The sequence below is a fragment of the Podarcis bocagei genome (assembly GCF_964188305.1).
Source record: "Podarcis bocagei genome assembly, chromosome: 1".
NCBI classification, from domain to species: domain Eukaryota; kingdom Metazoa; phylum Chordata; class Lepidosauria; order Squamata; family Lacertidae; genus Podarcis; species Podarcis bocagei.
The window spans coordinates 108,002,545-108,015,881 of NC_138125.1; the positions used below are offsets into that span (position 1 = coordinate 108,002,545).

The 13,337-nt window shown below is 40.3% G+C and overlaps 1 protein-coding gene and 1 long non-coding RNA gene across 3 annotated transcripts in view; one reads left to right on the forward strand and one right to left on the reverse strand.

The window, feature by feature from the left end:
- Positions 1–13,337, forward strand: part of KCNJ3 (potassium inwardly rectifying channel subfamily J member 3) — a 117,062-nt gene that overhangs the window by 77,875 nt on the left and 25,850 nt on the right. The window lies entirely within an intron of this gene.
- LOC308583733 lies at positions 1,973–6,543 on the reverse strand. The gene is made up of 3 exons (XR_014006392.1): positions 6,419–6,543; positions 2,906–2,950; positions 1,973–2,776 (listed from the first exon to the last, which is right to left on the reverse strand). It is a non-coding gene; the product is annotated as an uncharacterized lncRNA (long non-coding RNA).

Below are 13,337 nucleotides of genomic sequence, written 5' to 3' on the forward strand. Positions count from 1 at the left end.
AGCTGGCGGCGCAGCAGCAGCAAGAGGCCCCATTAGTGAAAGCACACCTCTAGTTAAGAAAAATTTCAGGTTAAGAACGGACCTCCGGAACAAATTAAGCTCGTAACTAGAGGTACCATGGTATAAGACAGGCTTAAAAAGCACCGTTCTTAGCTAATGCTGTAAAACAAGGTTTCCTGGGCTGAATTTCACAATCTGGGTGCCACCTCGAAGAAGTCCACCAGGAACAAATGAGATCTTAGGTGGGCTTTTAAAAAAGAAAGAAGTTAGTACCATTTTTAGGAGACTTGAAGAAGAGGGAAACTGAAGGTAAAGAAATTCAAGTCTGCAAAGGCCACCAGTATGCTTGGTGGAAACATGACATTAATTGTGTCCAGTTACACCTACGAGAGTTCTCAGTGTACACAAAAATACTGCTGATTTAAGAATTTCACCCAGTGTAGTTTACAGAGTGAAGAGAATATCGCATTTGGGTTGGAGACTGAGGTTCAAATGCTTACTTGGCTATTAATGATTCTGTGCATCTTGGGCAAAAAATAATAATATCAGAAACCTTGCATGATTTCCTCCTAGGAGGACCAACCCTTGTAAAGACAAATGGTAATCTTTAATCAGTGAAGCCCCGGTATAAGGCAGGAAAGTAATCGAAACAAATACATTTTGAGCCAGTGATTTCTGTTGTGTGCTTCATTTACAACTAAATGCATCTACCATATGCTCAGATGCTCTTTTTTTGCATTCCAGCTGCATTTTAATTGCTAGTTCAATCACAAAACAGATCCCACACTGGGAATTATTTGAGGTGAATGTTGACTCTGCACACCAGTTTTCAGTATTCTTATTTTTCAGCAGGAAAACAAAATCAAAAAGATATTGACAGGCACATCGTTCTGCCTTCAAAATCACAGCTTGCAATGTAGACTAAGAATAATATCCAGTGTCACACCAACGTAGACAGTGGGACTTCTTCCTCTGCTCCCTCTTGCAGCCTTTCATGCCCCCAAACTACTCTGAAGGGACCCCCAACAATCTAGAGCAGCAGGGGTGCCAACTTGAATGAAATATAGAGGGGGCCCAGGTAAGCCCCACCCCACATGATGCAGTGAACACACACCATTTGAATGGGAATTCCAATCAACTTTGTGGAAGCCCAGCCTCCTCAAATATTATATTGTGAGGACTGAAGCCCCCACGACTCCTATGTAGAGTAGTTTGGGGGCTGTGGGAGGGACTGCATAGAGGAGAGGAGAGGAAAGGAAAGTCCCATTGCATGAGGGAAAAGTTACTGTGCAAATAGGCTTTTTTTGCAGACTCCTCAGAAGAAGTAGTAGTTATAATTTATTAATAAATGATTAGAAGCTAGTGAAGATTTAGGTGCATTGAGCCACCACTTCAACCAATATAACTTAAAAAATCAATAAATGGAAAAATCCATTGGAAGAATGAAGAAGGTTGACATTAAAATTGGGGTCATTGTGAACATACTTATCTTTTAACTTTTAGTGCTATGATCTCTGCAATAATAGCCAAGTAAGTTCACTCTTAGTGTATGCTCGCATGCATAAATGGCCTTCAATCGTGGTTGAACGTTAAGTTCAATGAATTACCAAAGGAGAATGTTCAGTCATCCATATAATCCCACGAAGAAGTGTCTATAGGGTAAGCAACTGAAGAAAGAAATTTGTCAACATACTATCAGGTACAGAATCAGAGTTGGAAGGAATCCTGAGGATCATCTAGTCCAACCCTCTGCAGGGCAGGAACATTTTCCCTTTCTCCCAATTAAAATATGTGGGTAGGTAGGTGAATTTTGTTTATAACCAATTGGTTTTATTCGATTCTTCATTCAACATATATCCACATTCAAGTTCTACCACAGAAAATGCAAAAAAAGTATTTTTATCCTTTGAATAATAAGCAGGGCTTGGTTCAAAAAGCAATACTCATAATTGCAGGTTTCATTTCCTAATAGTTCTGTCATAGTGTTACTGATTCATCAAATTATTCATCTAATTATTTACTCCATTATGTGAATTCAACTTATTTCCTTGTAAACTTGACTCATTTGAAGGGAAATCATATTCAAATATTATGTCAGTCACAACAGTAATTACACTAATAAGAACCTACTGTATGTAAAGGAAAGATTCTCATATTTAAGGTGGTATACTTTATTAAATATCAGTAATATATTAAGATATTAAGAATGTATTCTTTCGGACAATTCATGCAAGAAGACATATTCATGGGGGGAAACTCTAAGTTTCTGCCCAATTAGCAATTGTTTTAAAAAATAGCAGTTTGGGGCCCTTTTATATCTTCTTTATGTATACAGGATGCCTCTTAGTTGTGTTTCTGTTTATATTCTCTAGGCTAGTAAGGTACAAGCACCAGTGAATATGTGGAACAATTACAGCATCATTCTACTCATGATTGTTTACAACAGGGATAGTCAATGTGGTGCCCCCTCCCCAGATGTTGTGGACTCTAGTCAGCCTCAGAGGTGTGGCCAGTTGCCAGGAATGATGGAAGTTCTAGGTCACAAATCTCGCATGCACCACATTGACTCATGCAGGTTTGCAGAACACAAACGTGCTTAACAGAAAAGTATTAGATCTATCTGATGCATAGCTTTTTCAGTCACCTCAAAAGCACATTTGTAGGCTCATATTAAGACTAATGTGAATCATGAGCAAATGGTTGACGTGCTTGGAGAGAGGGGATTTCTTCTAAATGTCAGGATCCAGTGCGCTGTCAATACTTGCCAAGTTAATCTCTATAGGAGAAGACAAAAAGAGTCATTGTTATAGCTATTATAGTTTTCATTAAGAAGTAGTTTAAAGCTAACTGAAAACTGAAACCGTGGGAAGATTGATCAAGTATTCAGCCGTGGCAGATTGCTCACCTTATGAAGGGTCTGGCAGGATTTTGTCAGGCTGCAAATCAGTAGCTGGGGAAGGAAAACAGTAATGTCATAATCTTCTCAGGCAGTGGAAGGTGTTTGCAGTCTCTGCTATTGCCAGGCAAATGTACTTTAAAGTACATTTTCTTAAAGATGGTAAATACAGTAACTATCATTGGTCTCTGCTTATCAAGTTTGTAAGTGAACACACATGGAAGCCTGATACTGAAATCTGAGTGTAGGAAGAATCCTCACTATTACAAGTTCTCCTGGTAACACAGAAAAAACAGATTCCATTTTACTCTTAAGACAACTATTTTTGTTCATTTTAATGTTGCCAAAATGCAAATACAAACTTCTCAGATGTCCAAACATTCGGAGGGGTCTGTTTTGCAAAAATACAAAAATATATTTTTGTATAGGGTTATCCATGTAACTTTGACAGGACACAGTCAAAGTATCAGTGGAAAAGTTACATTTAAGTTTGACAGGACACAATCAAAGTATCAGTGGAAAAGTTACATTTCCATACAACACAGGTTGACTTCAAAAAGAGACTCACTGGATTACTTCAAAACTGCCAAGAACTTTATTTGTTGGTGTTGATGAGGATTGTTATCACTAGAATTAAAATGTTCTGTTTTCAGTGCATGGTATTTTTAACTTCTAATTTCTCCCTTCTGACAGAGTGATTGCTAGTTTCCACTATGCCTGGACATAATGTTCCACTAAGTATTGTGTGGTCTGAAACAGTATTTTTTTAAAACCAAAAACTCTTCAAGTTGTAAAATCCAGTTGTTTTGCACCAAAAGTTAGTGCAAATTTGGCTTTTGTGTAGTAGAAGGCAACTGGACACTATTCCAAGCTAAATCAGCAAAGTGTTTCCAATCTGCAATAGACCTTGAACTGAAAAGTATGCTTAATTCAATGATAGCCACAAACACTATTTGTTTTTTAATGCTTTGTAAACTTCCTTGCATGATGGAGAGCTAAGTTTGAAATTGTCTGTTTATACTTTTGTTGTGATTTGGGAGCGGATCAATTATGTGGTTGTGCAAGCACACAAATATAAGGCTTCTGAGCAAATGCTATTTTGAATTGTCCCTGGGATTTGCAGCCTTATATATTCAGAGAGCAAGGGCTTTGGTGCCCTCTTCCCTCATATGCTACCTTTCCTTTGCAATCTCCCACCTGCCTTATTCTGAGAAATGGTAGTTGCCAGATTTTTAATTCAGCCCTAAGTAACATAGCTGACCAAAGCAATAACAGGCTTATAAGGGCTGCGCAAATATTCAGCTTAAAATCTTATCAGGGTTTGTTTGTTTGTTTGTTTATCCCCCACAAGCATTCTCTTCAAGTACAGTATGATCATATCCTATGTACATTTAACTTGCATGATTTCAACTACACCCCACCACCCCACTTAAATGTGATCGCATATACAGGCACTGGGAAATAAATAAATAGAATCATATCAGGAAATGGAGAAGGAAAGCTGGAGAGTCATTGTGGCTCACAAGGAGACCCTCCCCAGAACCCAAAGAGGATGTCAGTGAGGGCAGAGGTGCAGCAGGGCTTTGTTTAAGCTGTTCCGCCTCCCCGCCTAACAGCTGATACGTGGAGTAGCGCACCAGCAGTAGCCACTTTCCCACGAGTCCTCCGGGTGGCCCCAGAGCTGGGATCTTCAACTAGAGAGAGTTGTGTGGCGATAGAGTAGGAGAGCTAGAGAGCCGGGGGGAAATGGGCACTGTGCCCTTGTGTTCTTTGCCCTTCTAGGGAAATCCACTGTGAAAAGTAGCTTTTAAGCTCTCTGCCTCTGAGCAAGGCCATTTCGTAGTGTGGACTTTGTATTTAACTTGTGGGATTTCAACCAGCCAGCTTTCAACCATGTATACAGGCATCACCCCACTTATGTGGGGGTTACGTTCCCCATGTGCATAAGTGAAATCACATGGAGAGCACCTTCTGAGAAGCATCTAAATGTCCATTTTCCTACCTATCACTGCCCAACAGAAACCCGATGCGATTGGAGGCAAGCATAGCATATTAGTACCCTAGCTTTTAGATCTGAGAGTCCCTCTTCCCACCCCTTCAGTAGTATGGTACCCACTAGGCAAAATCTGCCTCTGAAAACTTTTGTTCCTGCTTTTAGCATTGTCTGATAGAAGCGACTGAACTCTGGTGGAAATAAGCTGATGTTGAACTATTAATGGTGGGCTTAACCTTCAGTTTTATGACAAATAAAACTGGCAGTCAAATTGAGGTGCAGTTCAGTACTGACTTCAAACTTTTTGTACAAATCATCAGACTGCCCCTCATTTCAAAACACTATTTTATTTCATTTTTTTAAAATAAAACTTTTTATTTCATTTTTTAAAAAGAAGACATTTTCCTTGAATAGCGTCTTTCCATTTCAGAAAAATGATTATTTGAAGATGTACACTCGTTTTCAGAAATAGAATGCTAGGTTAAAAAAAGAAAGAAAAAAAATACTGCTGAGGCTGTGATTCAGTGGAATCTACAGAGAAATCCTTTCTTACAAGAACCCAAAGCCTAAAGCTTTCACAGTTCTGACAATGACACAAGACTGGAAATAGAATAGCATTTCTTTTAACCCCCCCCCTCTTTTTTTAACAGAACAACTGCTAAAAACCAAAATCTCCTAGGTAGGGGGAAATGTGGGACTAACGTATTTAAAAGGCAGAAGTTGGTTGCATCATAAAGGTTTTGGATGACAGAGGCAAAAGGATTGTGCTATTCTTATGAGGTCCTATTTCTATTGTGACCAATGTGCACTTCATTTGATAATACATTCCATATATATTGCAGAATCTTAACTTGTCCCCATTTGAGTAGTAAGCTTATGCATCAGTAAAAGCAAGCTGTATCATGTGCAGATCTTAACAAAATAAACTCTAGGTTGTATGCAAGTAAGTCAAATTCGCTTTCAACATAGATACACTCTCTGCATTAAATCACTCCACCATTGCTTCATATATGACCCTCTGTTAGCCACCAAAATGACCATCGCAGACTGGAAGGAAGGCTGCACACTAGCACATTGTACATATGTGCTCTCTCTCTCTCTGTGTGTGTGTGTGTGTGTGTGTGTGTGAGAGAGAGAGAGAGAGAGAGAGAGAGAGAGAGAGAGAGAGAGAGAGAGAGAGAGAGAAAGAGAGAGACTAGGAGCTCGCTTTGTGGATTTCTGCAAGTGTTGGATTTATGGTCATTTCAAGGAATGATAATAGTAAAATAATTGCCTTTGCATTATGCCTTTAGAAAGAAGCTGTGGGTTGCTGGACATCTGCAGTTCTTCTCTTGAATTTTAATATTAACTTGCCATTGCACATGTTCTAAATACCCGTTTCCAGTGACTATCATTTATCCACTCAAGTGTTCTTGGGAAAGCAGGAGGCTTTTATTTTCCCCAGCTGACATTTTAATTGTTCTCGTACTCATATTTATTTCAGTTATTTCTATCATAATAAACACGCAGTTCTCCAGATCATGTTATACCTTAAAATTCCTTACTCCCTGGTTGTAGTATATGGGTGTGTGTGTTTTTACAATATCTGTTACTAGGTAACAAAGCTGCTTAGTAGAATGTTCTGTTCGGTTGTTCTATTCAAAGCTACACAAAATGGAATTGTGGGTTTTCTTAAGTGTGTCACATTCTTTTGTTTGAGCCTTTATTTCATGAATTGTAGGATTGACACCTAGTGCAACTAGTCAAGATTTTTCTTGTACTGGAAGATCAAGACTTTTTGTGTGTTTATTCTGATGAAAAAAATTAATTCATTTCACCATGTTTATACTGTGGCTTATTTTATACAGTTCATGAGACTGCCCGTGTTCTGTGCTATTCTTAGCATTCTCCTCACTTACCTACATCAACACACAAGCGCAAACAATGCCAATAATAAAAATTGACAGCCACATCAGTCAGCTTCAAATACAAGTTCCTGGCTCTAGTTTCAATTCAGGTTTTTACTCTGCAAATTTGTGAACATGATGGATTTCGTTTTGACATAACTCCAGCCCTTCTCTCATCATAACCGGAGGAATTTTCAAAATGCTGCTCACCAGGACTTATTATAAATTCTAAATAACTTCAATTTCAAAGCTGAGTACAATGACATGAAAGCAACACCAACAGATTTCAAATATATTTTATAGGGAAATGTGCTTGAAAGTGCATCCTTACACTGCAGTGATATATCTATTGGTACTGCTTGGAATGAAGTAGCTACAGTGAATATATGAGCAGCTCTTCCTTACTTCTCCGGTCAAATCTCATACTCCTTACTCAATATACTTACAAGGCAGCTTCTTAGAAGAGTCAGAATAATTTCTATGGCAAATCTGGATGTGATATATAAAGCATATTGACTTGTGCTGTTGGATAGCATGGCACAATGGTGGCTGACAGATTCTGTTCCCTGGAACCATTTCATTTTGTGAAAATACAGTGGTGGCAGCCTATATATTGATCAAATTCATTATAGCCTCTCTTCTTTTTTTGGTGTACTTTTTCTTTAGTCATTAACTTTGACCCATTATCGTAATCTAGGATTGTCAGTCAGCATTGGCAAAATTGAATTAGCTGGACAAACAGTTGTCCACAAACACTGTCAATATGAGCTTCCTATGGGAGTCAAGCTCTTTCTCCAGCCATTCTCCAGACCTGAAGGCACATCTCCACCCCCATCGTTCAGCCCGGACACTGAGATCCAGTGCCGAGGGCCTTCTGGCAGTTCCCTCATTGCGAGAAGTGAGGTTACAGGGAACCAGACAGAGGGTCTTCTCGGTAGTGGCGCCCACCCTGTGGAACACCCTCCCTTCAGATGTGAAGGAAATAAGCAGCTATCCTATATTTAAAAGACATCTGAAGGCAGCCCTGTTTAGGGAAGTTTTTAATATTTAATGCTGCATTGTTTTTAACACTTGATTGGGAGCTGCCCAGAGTGGCTGGGGAAGCTCAGCCAGATGGGCGGGGTATAAATAATAAATTATTATAATATTATTATTATTCCTGTTCACGTCATTATTTGGCATTCTGTTGCCACGTGGTACATACCCGACATTATGGGGATCATGACTCCAGTCTGTGCATCTACGGCAGAACTAGAGCAATATATCACTAGTATGGTGCTGTATGCTTTGTTTCAGTAAAAATAGCCTTTATTATGCACATTCACATTTATGAACAAGGCACATATCATTGTCATAAAGGTAAAGGGTAAAGGGACCCCTAACCGTTTGGTCCAGTCGCAGACGACTCTGGGGTTGCGGTGCTCATCTCGCTTTACTGGCCGAGGGAGCCGGCATACAGCTTCCGGGTCATGTGGCCAGCATGACTAAGCCGCTTCTGGTGAACCAGAGCAGCGCACGGAAACACTGTTTACTTTCCCACCGGAGCAGTACCTATTTATCTACTTGCACTTTGATGTGCTTTTGAACTGCTAGGTTGGCAGGAACAGGGACCGAGCAACGGGAGCTCACCCCATCATGGGGATTTGAACCGCTGACCTTCTGATCGGCAAGCCCTAGGCTCTGTGGTTTAGACAACAGTGCCAACCGCATCCCATCATTGTCATACTACAGCATATATAATAATTTCCACTTTCGGTGTTCAGAATACATATTGTATTTTAATACTGTGCCTTCAGGGCTAGAAACAGATTACCCTTGTAGGCATTGGTAGCATAGATGGAGGGATAATGATGGACCGTTATTGAAGTTTCTTCCCAGTAAACCACCAGTATGGCTCTGCATTGTTTAGGATCTCTGCTTCACCCCCACTTACCTCATTCATTCATTCGTTCGTTTAAATGCAGATATTTCCAAAATACAAAACACCAAACAATTGTAATTCATTTAATATATCCCTCCCCCCTTGTTGAGTGAGCATAAATGTAAAGATCCTGCTTACCATTTATGTTACATTTCACAGATCTCCATTTTGCCCTTGCTTCATATAATAATAATATTAAGTCTTACTAACTATACTATCCCAGATTACGATAATGAGTCAAAGTTAATGACTGAATAAAATACACACACACACCCAAAAAAGGAGGGACTATATTTTCACGAAATGAAATTGTTCCAGGGAGAACAACACAATCTAAATGTGCAGTAAAAGTATTTATAGTAATGGTGCAGAAACAAAGCATCTAAATTGAGGAACAAAACAAAAGCTCCAGTTTTCTCTGCAGCATTCAAAAACAGCCAAGTAAAGAATGAGAACTCTGCATGGTTAGATTTTAAATGTTGTTATTGTGGATGCATGCATTTTTTTGGCATCTAGATATATTTAAGGAAAGCAAAGGAATCCCAATCTTTTGTCTGTTTTTGTGTTGGGGATATATTCAATTTATTACATTGGTTTATTATTAGTATATATTCCAGTAAGGTTGGAGATACTGCTATATAGGCTCCTCTGTAGGAATTCAAATTAGGACTGGACTGAACAGAAATAGAGACCATATTTTTGCAAGCAACTTTTGCAAGCAAGTTTGCAATTCAGAGACTTCAGCTCAGCTGCCTGTGTGGTTTTGTGGCGTGCATGTCAGACTAGAACAGTGGCGGCCCAGGTTCAAATCCCCAACCAACAATCAAACTCGTTCAGGTGATCTGGGTCCAGTCACTATCTTTCAGTTTTAGTCTTTAGGTTTGTTGGGCAGATAAACTGGAGGGGGGGATATAGGATGAGCCTCTTGGAGGAAAAAGGTGATCTAAATGTTCAAATTCAGCTTTTTAAGTCTTGTCACTTATGTAGCCAAAATGGCAACAGTCACATGAACAGGGGGAGGTAATCCGTGTGACGGGGTGAGCTCCCATTTCTCTGTCCCGGCTCCTGCCAACCTAGCCGTTCGAAAGCACACCAGTGCAAATAGATAAATAGGTACCACTGTGGTGAGAAGGTAAACGGCATATCCGTGTGCTCTGTTTTCTGTCATAGTGTTCCCTTGTGCCAGAAGCAGTTTAGTCATGCTAGTCACGACCCAAAAAGCTGTCTGTGGACAAACATTGGCTCCCTTGACCTGAAAGCGAGATGAGCGCTGCACCCCATAATCACCTTTGACTGGACTTAACCATCCAGGGGTCCTTTACCTTTTTTTATAGGACACAGCTTGATTCTCAGTGGCTTCCATTGAGTTCTGTGTGACAAAGGAAACAACTCAAAATCTGGGACACCATTGAGGGAGAACTCATCTGGTACACTCCATCCCTCTCACTTCCATTCAAACTTTTTAAAAGCTCACCTCAGCCATCTTAAGCCATTGGCTAAATTCTTGTTGGCCCCTACTCAGAATGAAGTATGTGGTTTGGGGAACTAGGGAAGGGACTTCTTTTGGTGGCTCCTTGCATAAAGAACTCCTCCCCTACTGAGGTGCATTTGCCCCCATCCTTTCATAGTTTCAAGTGGCTTGTTTAAGATATACCTGTTGGGAGCAGGAAAGACTTGAATAGATAAACTGATTTAGCCGCTGTTGCTATAAATTGTTACTTATGAGTTGTTCTGATCCATTGCTTTGTGTATTTATATATTGTTTCTATCTTGTTTTTGTTGTAAACCACCATGTGGTGTGCAACGGGCGGCATATAAATAATCTATTAAATAAATAAATAAATAATAAAATTCAGATGCTTTCAAGTGTTTGTACTGCAAAGAGCCAAGGAAACAGAAGAACTTTAATTTTTTAGCATGCATCCCACACTTTGCCACATAACAACAATGATGTGTGCTGCCATGCCCTAAACATTTAAATGTAAAAATAGTAGAACGAAGCCTTTTGTGTTTCCTCTCAGTGTGGTGCACTATTTCCGTAAAAAAAAGGAAGGAAGCAAAATATGCTTGACATTTTCTGTGCTTGTTGCCATAATATTTAGGGAAAGTTCACACATTCAGGCAGCTAAATCATCACATTCTGGGGTCATCAGGGATCTCTGTCCCTTATTACCTCCTCTCTTTGCTCCAATTCTGGTGCCTTGGCTTCAGGTGATAAGAAGCAACGATCCATAGTGATTTGTTTCATAATGATTTATGCTATAGCCGTTCCATGCCTCCAAGTTATGAAGTGGCAAGTGCAAATCACCCTTCATAGCCCCTTTCCTTTCTCCATATTTCTCAAAGCCATTAGATGACCCTCTGATGCATTTTCACATTTTCAGGATACCCGTACAGAAGCAGTAAGAACTCTTCTGTCTCTTGCCTTATGAAATTCATACGAGGTGCGCAGCTGCATCCAAACAGAATAGACCCATTTATCTATATTCCACAATCAGTCATCCACTGTACCCAGAAAAGATGCATGTGGAATAGGTGATTTTCACTCATCCTATGTGAAAATTATATTGGTTCTAATCCATTAAGGCCATGCATTCTCCCTTTGTTCATCACTCTGATGTCATGGGAAGCAGCAGGAACTGTTACACTATCTCTGACACAGTGGAGACAAGGTGGTGTAGACAACTCGCAGAAGATGTCGCTCCAAAAGACATGGCAGATTTCAGAAGTGTGCATATGTCTTTGAATAATTTAGTCTCCCACCCAGATCTTTTGAAGTAGTCTATATACATAGCCTGTGTACAGCTGGCCTACAGACTGCACAGGTAGGCAAACCCCCTCCCCGGCCTTCCTTCCTTTTTTGGGGCCGAATAGTCAGACCACATTCCATGCCCCCTGAGGATGCCCATTCCTTATTGGGCTGTTCTGGGGGAGGTTTTTGTGGGGGTTACGAGTTGCGTGGACACACTAGTGCCCAGTTCCAACTCCCTTCAAATCTTGGGATTTCTCTATTGATTTCTATAGACAACTCTAATTCCTGTCACTGGGGAAATAGCTTGTAAGTATGAATCAAGAAATAGCCCATGGAAATAATCATATATAGTTCTCTCCAGACTTTTCATATGTGTCTCTTCTTCCATCCCTCTTTTCCAGCCACTCTATTCCATTCCCACTTATATCAAGTTTTCAGGTACCCCCTTTTTTTTCATTCAACAGCCAGCATCTTGTGGGCACTGAGCACACTTCTAATAGAATCATAGAATTGTAGAGTTGGAAGGGATCATAAGGATCATCTAGTCCAACTCTCTGTAATGCTGGAATTTTTTGCTTAACACTCCATAACCATGAGCTTAAAAGTGTCAGGCTCTGAGTTGGACTGCTTCCCCCATATATATATATATTATACCTCTGCAAACCAGAGGTTACCCTGCTGGGCTTTGTGTCATGGTGGTCTCGGAGCGCATAGAATGTTGGGAGTGGAACACAGATACACCAATCTTGATTAAGTTAGTTGTGCTCATTGCACAGTTTCACCGAGAGTGGAGGAGTGTAGGTTGGCTGAAGAGGAACTTTGGAAGGCTCCATGTCAGCAATGTGAAGGATTTGAAGCCTGGACCCAGGGGTGCTTTACTAAAGAGACTGCCAAGAGGCAAGCAAGAATGATCCTGGGAAAGCCTGCTAGGTGAGCCACAGCAGTTGTCTCATCTGAGCTTGCTTCCGGATAACAACACTTTCTCTCCAGTTTTGTTGGTATATTAGTGATTAGATCAGGGGTGGGAACTTTTTCAACCAAAGGCCAGTGTTATATTTATAGCATCTGCCACCCCAGGGCAAAAAAGTTTTGCTATCCCCCCAAAATAACAACAACAACAATTGTACATATGAGTACAGGGCACTGTAATCATATAACTTACATACCTGGAAGCAGTAAGCCCCTTTTAGTTTTGGGGGTTTTTACTCCTGAGTCAATGCATATAGGATTTTGCAGGATGATCACCAAATGCATGAATTATAACCCCACCATGCCAGCAAATGGGGAAAAGAGAGAGGGTGGGACACACATGCAATGGTGCAGTGGACTATCAGTTCGAAAGCATGTCAAAGTGCAAGTAGATAAATACCTCCAGCGGGAAGGTAAACGTGTTTCCGTGCGCTGCTCTGGTTCGCCAGAAGCGGCTTAGTCATGCTGGCCACATGACCCAGAAGCTGTACGCCGGCTCCCTCGGCCAGTAAAGCGAGATGAGCGCTGCAAAATGATTTGTTTATAGGAATGAAGAAACACATCAAGTTAGGGAGAAATGGTTTTTTAACATTTAACTTCCATCTGCGGTTGTGTAATAAACTATAGACGCACAGATAATGGCAGAGTGCTGAAAGCACCTGTCTTCCAAGTAAAGATAGCATTACTGTCTGAAAATGGCAAGCAGTTGTTCCCTAAAGGCAGCAGTTAATTTAATATTTGAATTGCATTCAGTGTTAATACAATTCGGTGAGCATCCTAAGTATGAGATCATGACAGGAGACATTTTCATCTCCTATCTTGTGAGAGGTCTCAACTACAACTCGCTGAAGTAATATTTTTCTGAGTACCAGCATAGCATAACAGTGTTGTCGCAACTCAAGAACTGTAACTTTCCAATC